Below are 14,767 nucleotides of genomic sequence, written 5' to 3'. Positions count from 1 at the left end.
AGAGTTATGCATCATATGTTTGGTACATTTTACCTATGTAAATTGTGATTTGTGGCACATTGGGGCAAAACATTATAGACTGATGTTAGAATATGATGAGAGACATTTGAGTTACTGACTCCTTACACATCCATGGGGATTCATGCTAATGGAAGACCTGTTAATCTATCAACTTTCCACATTTGTCTGGCCAATAGTTAATCCTTTCTCCTTATATTTGGACCTTTGTCCTACTATTGTTTCTGGCATTGTCCAGATTCCCTGCTCTAACAGGCTGAGAGGTGTGATGTGACTGGAGTATATTATGTAACACCAAACACAGGGTGACAGTCTTCATACCTCTCACTGTGTATGATTTTGCAGAATGTCCAGCATTCTGCCCCATATGTCTGCCCAGTTCCTCATAATCTGATCTGTTGCAACCTGCTGTTATACTAGCCACCTTCTAAGTTATAAACATTATACATGCTATGAGTAAGTTTGGACCTCTGTCCCCCCATTTTCTCTGACTGTGTCCAGCTTCCTTGCAGTAACAGATTATGGTGTTATCACAGTCTCTGGGACTCTTACCATATGAGTACCCCACATGCATAAGCTGTAGGTGTGGCCAGCTTTGAACTATCAACACCATTAACCATGCTAATGTCCTTAGTCCAGTGAGCCACACTAGTCTCCAGAAAGAGATATTTAATACCTCACACCGTCAACAGCATACAGACATACACTGTGACCCCCTGCATTTTGTGGAAATTACATGTGGCCAGGTTTATTGTGACAGCCCTGGAATTGTGTGGCCTGCTGATATATCCTTGTAAACATACTGTTACTGCAGTTGTATTTGAACAGTGATATGTTGAGGGTGGGGGACTCTGGCATTGACAGTCATGCATCATGCCAGTCATGCATCTGTCCTATGACCCCACTGTGTGACATTTCCCTTGCATAATGCAGTGGGGTTTCCAGCCATGTGTCCTAATGCATATTATGGGGCACCCATTGGACAAGAGTACCTGTTATCCCAAGTAGATGTTAGTTCTCTGCAAGTAGCCCAGTAGCCCACTCGTTTCCCTTGCATACATGCAGCAGGTCCATACATATGCTACCATAGTCTATTACCCTGTGCATTTTGTTGTATAGTATTGTGACTTACCTTGCAAATGCAGCAGTTGAGAGACCTGTGTTTCAGGGCTGACTCTGATGCATGCAGTATACAGCCAATACATGGGTAGGTACAGGTGTGGTCTGGCTGGCATCCTTTTTACTATGTATGTGAGTCAGAGTAAGGTGTTAGTCCCTAGGACCCTAGGTTGTCAGAATGTGCTATGTGTTGTCTCTTGGCCAAGGCCAGGGCATACTGGGCATGCCTACATCTGCCTACAGGGACAGCCTCAGGGGGGTTCCTCCTCTGAGTCCCCCTGTGGGTATGGCTGTGCGGACCTAGGCACTGGTAGGCTGTGAATCCCTTCCCTGTGCTGATTCTTCCACAGCTGCTTACACAGGATCATATAGTGTAGCATGGCACATACTGTGAATATCTGTGCACAAGTGGCTGGAGAGTACTGCATGGCTCCACCAGATATACCTAGGCACCAGAACCATGACTTGAGCAGTCCAAACACATGCTGTATGTTGTTCCTAGTTTGTGCATGTGCCTAATTATGACATTCTTCAGTGGGCCTGTGTGCATTTCTGATGGGTGTCATCATCCATGGTTCCACTGCATAGCCAGCTCCCCCCAGTAGATGGCCATATGGGATGTCCCCCTGGAAAACATCTGATATAGCTGTGATGCATGCCAGATATGGGAGTCTTGATAACTGCCAGGGCATACAGCACACATTCATAATGCCGTGGGCATTGCACATGACCTGGCAGTTTATGGAATGATACCCCTTGCAGCTAATGTAGACTCTACCCTTCTCACTGGGCAGTGCTTTGATGTGTACATGAGTGCAGTCTGTGGCACTCAGTACCTCAGGGTAGTGTGCTACACAGTAAAAGTCAAATACTGCTAGCCCTCTCCTCAGGGGTGCGGGGTAAGTAAATGTGCTCACTGGCATGTGTTTGCATGGAACTGGTGGAGTACCCTGGATGCTGATGCCTGTGAGACCTCCATCATGTCCCCAGTTGGTCTTTGGAAATTACCTGTAGCTAGTATCCTAAAGGCTGCACACAGCTTTGTTTCCACTGGAATGGGTTCCCCTCTATTGGCTCTGGGTCTGAGTTAAGGGTAGCAGACCTTGGTGAGTTCTTGTAGTATGTCTCTGTCCACCCTGTTGTGCTCTACAATCTCCCACTCATGTATCTCCTGGTAGGTTACCCTGGGCTTTAACACTCTTCTCCTTCTCAGGCTAGGCCTATTGTCAGCAGCAGCAGCCCTGACCTCAGCATCTAGCACATACAGATGTAGCAGAGCTGCAGCAGCCTCTATCATTGCTTTAGTTAAAAATCCCACATTTGTACTCTACCAGTGCAAAGTATGGGGTACAATCAGATTCTAGGGTGTATGTAGTGCTCTGCTGTAGGTACAGCCTGTGTGACTGGCTACTTATGATGCATTCCACCTGCCAAAACATCATTATCAGTCTTTTAATGGCCCAGATTAAGTGGTACAGGGATCACTAGCAATTTATATATGATTGACTATCTCAGGCAATTTTCTTTTTTTTTTAAACAACCTTTCCTGTCAAGCACTGTGGCGTGACACGTAAACCTGCTCCACAGACGTAAACAATGCTCAGCACTCACTGGACACACCCACATAGACGGGCACACTCAGCACAATTGTGCGCTGTGCGAATGCACTCAAACTAGCTAAAACACATGCTCTGATGTTAAATAAAGCTTAGCAGGCACTGGACACACCCACCCAGCTCAGCTCAGCTGTGCACAGCGCAAACACCGCTGATCTCCAATATGCTTAAAGAAATAGACACACCCCCTTTTGATGTCAACTACCTCTTCTGTGGACACCAAAATGGTTCAGAGGCTAAACAGATCAGATCTGCCGGCATGGATATCCATTTTTGCTATTCAGTAACCTCAGCTCATTTGCATACAGATCCATGTACACAGCTGGAAAACTACACTGTTCCAGACCCTGCTTCCTTAGCAACCACAGATATCTACCATTGTACATACTCCATGCAAGGCCCTATGATGCATTAACATCACATATTTTATTGTATTCGTGTTTACACTTCTAAGTATTTCCTTTTTTTTTTTTTTTCATAGCTGCATACCACACAAACATAATCTGAGTATTATAATTATTTTAAATTTCCCACTTCTTTTTGGACACACAGGGCATATCTTTGCACTTATCTGTGTCTGCTGTGCTATCTCTGTCCTTCTAACTGGGCTTTTCAGCCCCTGTTGAATTTTTTATCTCATGTACACGGAATTTTTCCATGTACACTTTGGACACCAACACTGGGTCTGCAGGACTGACTATCTGCTTGCTGGATCACTCCAACACCCTCATATGCATGCATTTCACCTGCTTATGAGGTTACTTACATGTCACGAACACTTCCATCTTCGCATATTTGTGCACACCCCTCAGCTCTGTTTACTGGATCGCACAGCTGCTGACTTCTGTGTAAGCTCTATGCTACTATGCCTACACAGAAAATTAATCGGTGTAGGCTTTATTGAATTCTCCCTTATATCAGGTCAAATAACAAAAGCGTGGAAAGAATAGAAGAAGCTTTAACTAGCTGTTCACTTGAAAAGGAAAACTGCAAAAATCAGAGTAAAAAATGAAGAAAAGGCTGGCTGAGCACAAGGCTTCTCGAAAGGAACTGTTTTAAAACAGTAGGGTTAGAAAACAAAATATGCAGAGAAAACCAGAGATTTTTTGTTGCAAGTGAAAAAATGGAAGGAACAGACGATGTTAATTTTATAAAAGTACAAATAAGCAACTGGACTGGTATTCCACAGCAGGATTTGTTAAATGAGAAGGCATATTATGTGTATGCACCAAAGTTGGCAATAAGAAAGCAGACAATACCTGTAATAGTAAAGATGCAATCATACCAGCAAAAGAGTTGTTAGTGAGAAAATTGTCACAGGAGGGAAAATTATTAAAAAGTTTGTGCAGCAGAGTGTGGAAAAAGATTATTCACTGTATAGCATGAAGAATTGAAGAAGGGTTATCCTAGCAATCAGTGAACATTGAGATGCAGATGTGAAATTCAAGCTACTATATCCAGCTGTCTTCAGAATATTTTTCCTGGAGGACCAAATGCATTTTTTGATGCAGAGCAGGCTAAGGAGAATCTAAAAAAATATTATCCAACAAAGAATGAGCCAGAAAACATAAGGGGACTCTGCTCCTTATTCTTCTGACATTATTTGTGTATGTAGAGAGAGAGATTGCCTGTGAAACCCTTTCATTGTTCCAAAGGAAAAGCTTTGAAAGACAGAAAAAGCTGACTAGAAGAATAAAAAATACCTTGGACTTGAAACAGGGACTGGTGTTGGGAGATAAAGATGGAGATGACTAAGAAGGGGAACAGCAACAGTAGGAATAGACATGAAATGCAACATTGCAAGAAAAAGTAGCCAATGAATGCTTGAATTGTGTTGACTGAGTTTAAACTAGTGGGTGAACTGTAAAGAATATACCCAACTTTATGTCATTAATGTGTACAAAGACACTGAAGGGAATGAAGATGCAACTAACTAAACAGTTTTGTTCATATTAATACCTGTATAAAAATCATGATGTAAATTACATTTTTTTCTGTAAAGTAGTTTTGCATAGTGTGCAGTCAGGGATATTGTAAATGTGAGGTGAGAGTCTTAGAAGTGACTGTTGTATATGTTAAAGATATTAAAGTAAGCAAGTACCTTTTCTTATTTGTAGGATATAGAGATTTTGTTTTACAATGTAACAAGACAAGAAAGGCTGGACAGGAACAAGTTAAAAAGAATATAATGCAGTATTTGGCTACTGGGGTGGGGCAACATGTAAAAATACATTGACCATATTATATGTAGAATTGAATTAATAATGTATTCTATTTTGCAGGGGGTGATGTCCATATTAATGGCCTTGGTTTAAGTTGTAGGCAAATGTCTACATAAAGCAAATAGAACTGAAAATTAAGACAAAATTATAAAAGGCATGGAAAATGGTAAGGTTCTTAACATTTGTAAAGTTACTTGGTATTTTTTCCATTATCAAATCTCTCATTTGGTGACAAGAAGTGTGCAGCTGCAGGCAATTGTGAAATTTAAAAAGATTCCTTCATGCATCTGCAAAGTTATTAGCTGTTTTTTCTGTCTCTCTCCCTTGCTGCTGACTGATTTTACTTTCTGGCAAGCTGTCTTCATGTGCAAACAATAAACATTAAGGGCTTAGAGCACTCTTCACAGACAAGAATGTAAGCGGCATAATGTAATTAACATTTAAAGTTATAGTGATAAGCAGTTAATTGAAAAATAAATGAAGTTTGAAAACTGGTAGGTTATACAGGTAGTTGGCTGCCTAGTAGCCTTATCACTTGAATGCATTAATATAACACTGCACAATTTAGTTTATTTAAAGGTACTCACTGCATATTTTCTTATGGCTAAAAGTTAATATTTACTAAAAGCATGCAGGCTGTTTTTCACGTCTGGGGTAATTCCTGTGGGTGCAGCTGTCAGTTTGGGGCAGTTTTTCCTATCTGAAGGAGTAAACTTCATTTGTTGAAAATGTACATAGTTTTGTGTGTGTGTTCTAAGTTAAAAGGGGATGGGGCAGTTCTGAAATTGTATTTAGTTTTTTAAATGTTTTCATTGAAGCAAAATGTCTTGAAAATTGTGACTCAGGGTGAAACGCAGATGAGAATAAGCAAACGCTTGTGATCAGTCTGAAAAACAGTTGGTACATGTAAGACAAAAGTTGGAAGCAGACATTCAAAAGCACTGTCATGTGTAAGAAGTGAGAGTTATAGCTTTTCTATCATAAGTGTTACTCTGTCCATATTATTATGGACTTTAAATGACCATAGTGGCACATACAAAAAAAAAATATTGAATTATATTAGGAAATGTAGGGCGCAAATAGCAATGTTGCAGGAGACACATTTTGATAGAAATGAGCATGTGAATTTGACAAAGAGTCTCAGGACTGACTTTCAGTAATATATCAGGGACAAAGGGAAAAGATAATAATAATAATACCCATTGCAACAGGGGCTCCAATAGCGATAGACAGGAAAACAAGATAATAATGGCAAATCTGTGGTAATAAGAGGCTTTTGGCAAGGAAGGAGGATTACACCAGCATGTATCCCACCAAAAACTTCTGTTAAGGAATGCAAAACAATTTTAGGAGAAATAATTACCTTTCAGGGAATATTATGTATGGGTGGGGACTAGAATTTGATTTGCAATAACAAGGACGTATCAGTGGAACCTAGAAGGGGAAATATAACAAAACAGTAGATTTCTGAAGAGATGTTTATAGGAGATGTTAATTCAGTAGTAGGAACTTGAGACAATTTGCATATTTGTTTTCATATTGTTCCCCAAGATGGGACTGAAGTTATATTTCAAAGGGACATTTCTATTATGTTGAAAGATGTGACATATCCAGTAACTATATAAGATCATGCACTGATAAAACCTGAGATAAAGATGCAGGGTAATGAACTAAAAATAAGAAAATGGCACTTTCCTACTTCATTGAAAAGATAGGAATTTAAATAATTGATAGTTAAAATGATTCAAGAGTTATTAGGGAAGATGGACATTTCTTCAGATGGATTAGCTAGTGAGTGGGATCAAATTAAAATGGAGTTTAAAATGATGTAGAAATAAGATAAAGAAATGTAGGAAATAAATAGAAATGATTTAGAAGTGTTGACAAATGTAATGTATTGCAGAATAAAGGGAATCTCACAGAACAAGAAATGGAACAACTCCAGAATGCTAAAGGGAAATAAGGAGATATTTGGATAATATACATGAGTTTAGAAAGCTTTCTGTAAATTAACTATTTTGATTACAACTCCAGAGGACAATTCTTTTAGCAAAATGACTTAGGCATAATCTTAGACAGCCTATGACAAGAAAAATAATGAGAGATCCTTTAACGATATTAAGATAGATTAATGAAATTTTATGAACTTTTGTGTAAAACAGAAGACTGTGGAAACCAAGAAAAGACATACATGGAAACATTTATGAAAGACTTAATTATGCCAAGGTTACAGGAAGATGAGGCTTAATGTTTAATAGCTAAGTCAGGAAGAGATTAAATAAAATCGATGATGTATAATTAATAAAAAGGGAAGTCTCCAGGAAAAGATGACATTCCTGTGGAATTTTGGAAGTTGGAGGTGGGGTGGGGGAGTGAGAAAGATCTGGAAATTGTTAAGAGTATTTTAAAAGAAAATGAGGGAAGTATCAGCATCTTAGAAGAAAGCTGTTGTGACTGTATTACCTAATAAGAGTGAAGACCCATTCATACACAGCTTCGTATAGATTTATTTCAATTTTAAACCATGATTATAAAGTGTTTGTCTGTCATAGCTAAAATGGCAAAGGTGTTGCCAAAATAGATAGATATGGATCATTTTAGTTTTATGTGGAGGAGGAGAACATTTGACATTAACAGAAGTAGAATGTAAGAAAATACCAATATTGTAGATTAATCCTGATGCAGACAAAGTGTTTCATAGAGTCAGCTGGTATTTTAAAAATAAGGTAATGGCAGGATTGCAGTCCATGATAGAATAATAGGGTTGAATAGAAGGACATACAAATGGTTGGAGGTAAGAATTATGGCATAAGTTTCCTCTCCAACAAGCTATGTTTGAACAGAGGAACAAGGCAGTGTATCCTCTTTCCCCTTTGTTGTTTACTTTATGTTTAGAGCTGCTGGCAAAGAAAATAAAGGACTCACAGTTTCAAGGACATAAATAATATGGTAATGTAATTAGCTTTATTTGCAGATTGTTATTCTGTACTTGAAAAATCCTGAAAAGGACATTTCAGTGTTGTGTAACAGTTTGATAAATTTGCATGTCTTTTCAGGATATAGAAATTAATAAAGATAAAACAAAAGCTATATCAGTAAACTATGTACCCACATATGAATTTGTTCAGAAACTCTCATATTTATTGGGACATGATAAGATGAAGTATCTAGGCTTATGTATTAAACCTGACCTGTTATGGTAGCAAAGGATATGTGAAAAGAAACTAAACAAAAGATAAACTGGAAGTTCTTGATTATTTCTTCCCAACAATGTGCACCCAGGGGCAGTTGCCTTCCCTATCATGGATTAATATCTGAGTATAAGCAAACAGAAAGGTGTAGGGGAATAAGTGAAAGAACAGATTTGGTAGAGTTTTTAGTTGAGGCTAGAACAGAAGCTGCTGTTAAAAAGTGATTCAATTAGATTAGATTAATTACTAGGGCATATAAGTATTGCTTGATAAGTATAAGAATCAATCAGAAGAGGCTAGAAATGATTATTAAAAAGACTGGAAAGGCAATTTATAAAGGAACAATGTGAGGATATCTGTATGTCTTCCAAAATGCAACACAGTCCAGAAGATTTAGGAATTTTGATTGGAAGTGTTTGTCTAGGTATTTGTATACTGTATGCAGACTTCAGAGAATATTCCTTCAGGGAGACAGCAAATGCTGGAGATGTAATGGAAAAGACAGAGGTAACTGGGGACATGTTTTTGGGAATATAACAAGATGGCAGATTTAAAAAACTCACTAAAGAGCACTTTGTCAGAAATGCTAGGGGGTGCAAAATGACTGTAACTAAGGGAATTATTCTTTTGAGCCTGGATGCAGGATCTGAATTGCCTTACTAAGTTTAATGCTACTAGTTGCTAAAAAAAAATAGCAGAAAACGGGAATAAAAACCTCAACTAAAGAACTGAATATTGTAAAGAAGATAAAAGAAATGGAGATAAGATTGTTAGAAAGGGGGAAGGACAAATGACATAGAAATAAAGGGAATTAGTGGGAATAGTACATGCAGAATAATATTCAAGAGAAGAGTGAGGTTTAAAGGATGACAAGAATTGAAATTTATTTAATGTTGGAATTGATAATTGTTAAAAATGTACACTGCATTAAAACATTGAGAAATAATCCTATGGTTTGTTTGCTTTTTTTCTAATAATGTATTACTATGTATGTCACTGTTGTAATTGGGAATTAATAAAGATGTTTAGAAAAACAAGTGTCCCTCATAAATTCAGGAAGCCTAAGAAACAAATTACAACTAATTGTGTTTTTTACAGTCAATGACCTGGACTTTCTAGGCATCACAGAATCAAGGACTAGAAATTTCATACCTATGAGCAGCCTCCACTTTTCCAACGATACCATCTCTTTAAAGCCTATCCAGATAAAATGAAAGGAGGGGCAATTCATCTTCTAACCAGAACTAACTTCAAATGCTCCTTACTGCAACAAACACTAGCTCCGCAGACATTCACTGAAGCTAGCTAAGCCTGAAACTTCACCTATCCAATTGTTACTCTCTGACTGTAGCCCTTGGATGTCTTTCACCCTCAACAACTTACACAAATGGAAACTCTTCTTAATTCAAGTACTAAGCACGGTCAGACCAACGTGGTTATTTATGGAGACTTTGACATCAACTTCCCTGGCCCCAAGAAATCTGATAAATGGATCGTCTACCATCCTAGGCCTCACACAACTAGTTCAAGAGCCAACCAGGCCAAATCTCTACTCGGGGCATCACTTGTAGATCAGAGTTTGTGCTGTACCTTTAAGAACCTTCCCAGTCAGTGGGCATGTGCATATAAGTATAGAGCACATGCAAGCAGCAGTGCCATTTTGAGTGAGCAGCCTGAGTGTTAGTATGTATGAGTGAAGTAGTCAGTTTGTTAGTTCATTTAAGTTTGTTTCCAATCCTCTATCCTGATGTGTTTACATGCAATAAACTACGTAAACACCCAAGTCTATTTATCTTATTAGAGTACACAAGATGAGTGACATGGTGTCAGAATGGAATCCATGAGGTGCACAGTTAGAAATGGAGGTATATACAGGAGTGGATCATCCCTACTGTTCAAACAACTCACAAAACAGGTCAGAAACAAATTTCAGGTACTAAAACTCACTTAAATAATTTTTTCTCACAATGACTATAAAATGAAGCATTGAAAACACTTAAAACGAATTATTAATTAAACAAAATTTTCGAAACTATGATATTTGATAAAAATGTTTGAAATACATACAAAAATGCTCAGAATAACTTCCAAATCCCATAAAATGTATAAAAAGGGAAAATGACGAAATTTTTTGCAAACAACCAAATTTTTCACTATAAGCTACTTTTTCACATTAACTAAAGCTATTCACAGTATAACTAAAGCTATTCAAAGTATCCAAAGTGTGCAAAGTGTTTGCAGTGTGTGCTTTATTACAGTACAGTTATTTTGCAAAGTACAGTCATTTTGAAGCGATTATTATACAGTTGAGCATAATTATGAATTTCTGGCTTATGTGCGTATTTGAAACTACTTTTGGGCACAGCAGAAGCATTTTGCAGACCCTCACCACTTGTGTTTGATAACAATATTGCAGAAAATTGGAAAGTGTTTGAGCAGGAATACGATATTTTCAAACAGGCTGCTTTTTCTGAAAAAGACGCATTTACAAAGGAATTTATTCTGCTTAATTTAGCTGGTTCAGAAGCCATTGAAAGAGATGGTTCATTTGTGTATGCACCCGTTGTATATGCAGGGAAGGGGGAAGACCACCATATTGTGGTACAAGCTGAATCGAGGGAAAACCCTGAGTGCTTAAAACATAAATTTACAGAAATGTGTAACCCCCAAATGAATGTTACATTGGAAAGACACTTATTTTACACAAGAGATCAAAAGCCTGGGGAAACCTTTGCAGCATATATAACTGACTTGGGAGATATGGCTAAAATGTACAGATATGGTGACTTGAGAGACAAGGTGATAAAAGACAGGCTTGTGTGCAGTGTTAATGACAGTGAGAAAGATTTTGCTTCAAGACAGTGATTTAACATTGAGCAAAGCCAAAGAGATTTGTCAAATATATGAGCTTACAGAAAAGCACACGAATATGCTTACAAATGACAAGAACATCTTCCAGTGCAAATGTAGATAGTATGCAGCACATGGTTAACAGAAGTAGGCCCAAGGATGTGGTTGGCACAGCTCATTTTCAGGCAAAACCCCAGAGCAGCTTCAGTAAGGCCTAGGGCACATGCAGTTAAGCAAAGGGATGACTCAACAAAACCTGAGGCAAGTCTCATAGTCAACTATCGTATTTGTGGTGGCAACCATAAACCCAAATGAGAAAAGTGCTTAGCTTTCGGACAACAATGCCACAAGAGTAAGAAGTGGAACCTCATTAAAAAGCTTTGCAAATCCAAAGGGGCTCATTCTTTTATTAAAAAAGATTATTCAAAGAAGCAAGTTGATCAAGTGGAAAGCTGCAACCCTACTTTTTATTTAGATGGTGTATCTGTGCTTGGTGAAAATATCAATGCAGTATATTTGTTGGCAAAGAACAAAGTATTTTGTACTGTTCTCATTAATGGGAGACCATAGAGCTCAAAGTAGATACTGGATCAAAGTGCAATGTAATGTCAGCAGAAATGTTTGCTAAAGTAAAAGCTGGTGAAAAACTTGATTTGGTGAACTGTGCAAAGCTTACTATTTATGGAGGTGAAGAGATTCAAACTGAAGGCTCAATACTGCTTTCATGTTACTCTGCTGGGAACAGCTATGACTTGCAGTTTTACGTAGTCAAGAGGTATATACAGTCATTATTAGGCCCCAGAGACAGTTTAAAATTGAGACTGCTTTCATTTAACAATGAAGTCCACCATGTAAGCACATATAACAGCTCAGGTTTCAATGACACTATTTTTTTCTGAGTATGCTGATACTTTTGAAGACAAGCTAGGCAAACTCCCAGTTGTGTACTCCATGAAGTTAGACCCAGAGGTCAGTCCAGTTGCCAGATCAGCTCAGAAAGTTCCAGTAGCTATGCAGAACAAAGTAAAAGCTCATCTAGACAGAATGGTGCATTTAGGAGTGATTGATCCAGTAAAAGAACCAACTGAATGGATATCCTCCATGGTGGTAGCTCACAAGAAAAGCTCAGATGATATCAGAATATGTATTGATCCAAGAGCTTTGAATAAAACATTAAAATGACCTCATCATCCAATACGTACAGTCGAGGAAGTTGCTGCTCTCATGCCAAACGCCACTGTTTTTTTTCTTAGATGCAAAAAGTTAATTTTGGCAAATAATGCTTGATTGCTGACCACATTCAGTGCACCATTCAGAAGATACAGATTTTAAGAATTCCATTTGGAATAAATTCTGCCAGTGAAGTCTTTCAACGTGAGATGGAGTAAATTTTTTTCTGGCTTTCCCTGTGCTATAATTGATTATATTGTAGTAGGAGGCAATGGTGAAGTCAAACATGATAGAAACTTCAGGAAAGTTCTGGAAAGAGCACCTGAGGTGACTCTTAAGCTGAATCTCTTGAAGTGCAAATTCAGGCTACGAGAAGTTACTTATGTTGGTCATTTATTTGCCAGTTCAGGCTTATGAACAGATCCTTCCAAGCAAACAGCCATTCCTGAGATGCCAGCTCCAAACAATGTCCAAGCCTTACAATATTTTTTGTCATGGTCAACTATTTGGGCAAGTGTATCCTAGACTTCAGTGAACTATCAGCACCGCTAAGAGAGCTGACATGCAAAAATTTAACCTGGTCCTGGTTGGGACAACACCAAACAGCATTTGATGACGTGAAGCAGAGAATAGCCAATCCACCAACTTTAAGATACTATGATGTTCACAAACCCATAACTCTTCCCTGTGATGCTTCTAAGTTTTGTCTTGGTGCAGTCATTATTCAGGAGGATAGACCAGTAGTCTATGCATCGAGAACTCTAACCCAAACCAAGATGCAGTATGTGCAAATTGAGAAGGAATTCTTGGCAATTGTGTTTGTATGTTTGAAGTTCCATGATTATATTTATGGCTTACCTATTTAAATAGAGACTGATCACCAACTTCTAGTTACTATTTTAAAGAAGCCAAAGCACACAGATCCTGCAAGACTACAATGCATAATACTCCAGTTGCAAAAGTACAATTTCAAAATGGTCTGTACAAAAGGCAAACTTCTTTATTTTGCTGATACGTTATCCAGCTCACCCAGAAATGCCACAGAAAGACTTTGACAAAGAGAACATTGATTTTGAAGTCATGGAACTACATAATTTTTCTTCTACATGACTTGATGAGCTTAGAGATCACACAGCATCAGATCCAATTCTTCAAAAGCTCAACCACATTATCAGCCATGGATAGCATCTTGCAAAGCATCTTGGAAGCAATCTTGTTTACCACTAGATGTACAACCATATTTTCGATACAGAGATGAGATTTTGATGGAAGATGATATTATCTTGAAATCTCCTAAAGTCATCGTTCCAACATCCTTGCAAAAAAATACATTACATTTTGCATCATGGCCACCCAGGACCTGATTCTACCAAAATAAGGACAAAAGGACAAGTATTTTGGCCTTCTATGTTAAAAGATATCAAGAAAGTACTTATATCTTCTGTTTGTAATAGTATTAAACCACAGCTGCAAAAAATAAAGCACCTTAGTTAAGCCAGATCCCTGAACTACCTTGGCCGACAGTAGCTTCAGACATCTTTGAGTGGAATGGTCAACATTACTTGGTGTTAGTAGGCTCTTATTCAGATTGGTTCAAGATTGACCTACTTCCTAATCTAATGTCCAGTACTGTCATTACTAAGTTGAAGAGACATCTTTCTGTCCATGGCAGTCTGTACAGTTATTTCTGACAATGGTGCACAGTTTACAAGTCAGCATTTCAAGAGATTTGCAGAAACAAGGGACTTTCTCCATACTACCAGTAGTCCTGAGTACCCACAATCAAACGGCTTGGCTGAACATGCAGTACAAAGTGCAAAACTGTTAGAGAAATATGTCAATGTTTTTCTAAGTTTGCAACATCTCAGAAACATTCCCCGTGATAACTTACTTAGGTCACCTGCTCAGAGACTTATGTCGAGACAAACCAGAAGCACATTACCAATCAGTAAGAATTTGTTGGTTCCTAGTTCTAAAAACAACAAAGCCGTAAAAGCCCAACTTCTAAAAAAACTTTTGTCCCATAAGTCTTATTACGAAAAAAACAACAAACCTCTTAGTCCATTGAAAGAAGGAGAGAGTGAGGATGCAAATGGCAAACGTTTTTGATTAGATTGGTCAAGTGAAAAGCTTGTGTGAAGAACTGAGATCCTATACAGTGGAATCACAGGCTATGGAATTTAGGCAGAATTGGAAGCATCTTCTACCGGTATACGAGCCATTGTTGCAGCATCTTGCCTGTGACAGACTAATTCTCAGAGTAACTTGGTCAGTGTTCCTGTTGAAGGAAATATGTCAGCATCTATTTCTCTTCCTGATGTTGTCCTTGACATCACAGAAACTGTAGATTCACCAGTGACTATCCCTGTTGCTAAACCTAGTCCTACCTATTACATTACGAGATCAGGTCGCATTTCCAGACCTAATCCCAGATACATGGCACACTGGACATGATTGTTTTATGTGTGTTTGTCTGTATAATTTGCATGCCTATTCCATTGTCATTTTTTCATTGCATGACAGAATAGCCAAAGAGGGAGCATGTAGATCAGAGTGTGTGTTGTACCTGTAAGAAGCTTTC

The 14,767-nt window shown here is 38.2% G+C and overlaps 1 protein-coding gene across 2 annotated transcripts in view; it reads left to right on the top strand.

The window, feature by feature from the left end:
• The window catches only part of LOC122813794 (CD276 antigen-like), a 361,991-nt gene that overhangs the window by 324,022 nt on the left and 23,202 nt on the right, over positions 1-14,767 (top strand). The window lies entirely within an intron of this gene.

Source organism: Protopterus annectens, chromosome 10.part0 (assembly GCF_019279795.1).
Source record: "Protopterus annectens isolate FY-2018-M chromosome 10.part0, PAN1.0, whole genome shotgun sequence".
Taxonomy (NCBI): domain Eukaryota; kingdom Metazoa; phylum Chordata; order Ceratodontiformes; family Protopteridae; genus Protopterus; species Protopterus annectens.
This window is presented reverse-complemented; position numbering and strand designations above follow the sequence as displayed.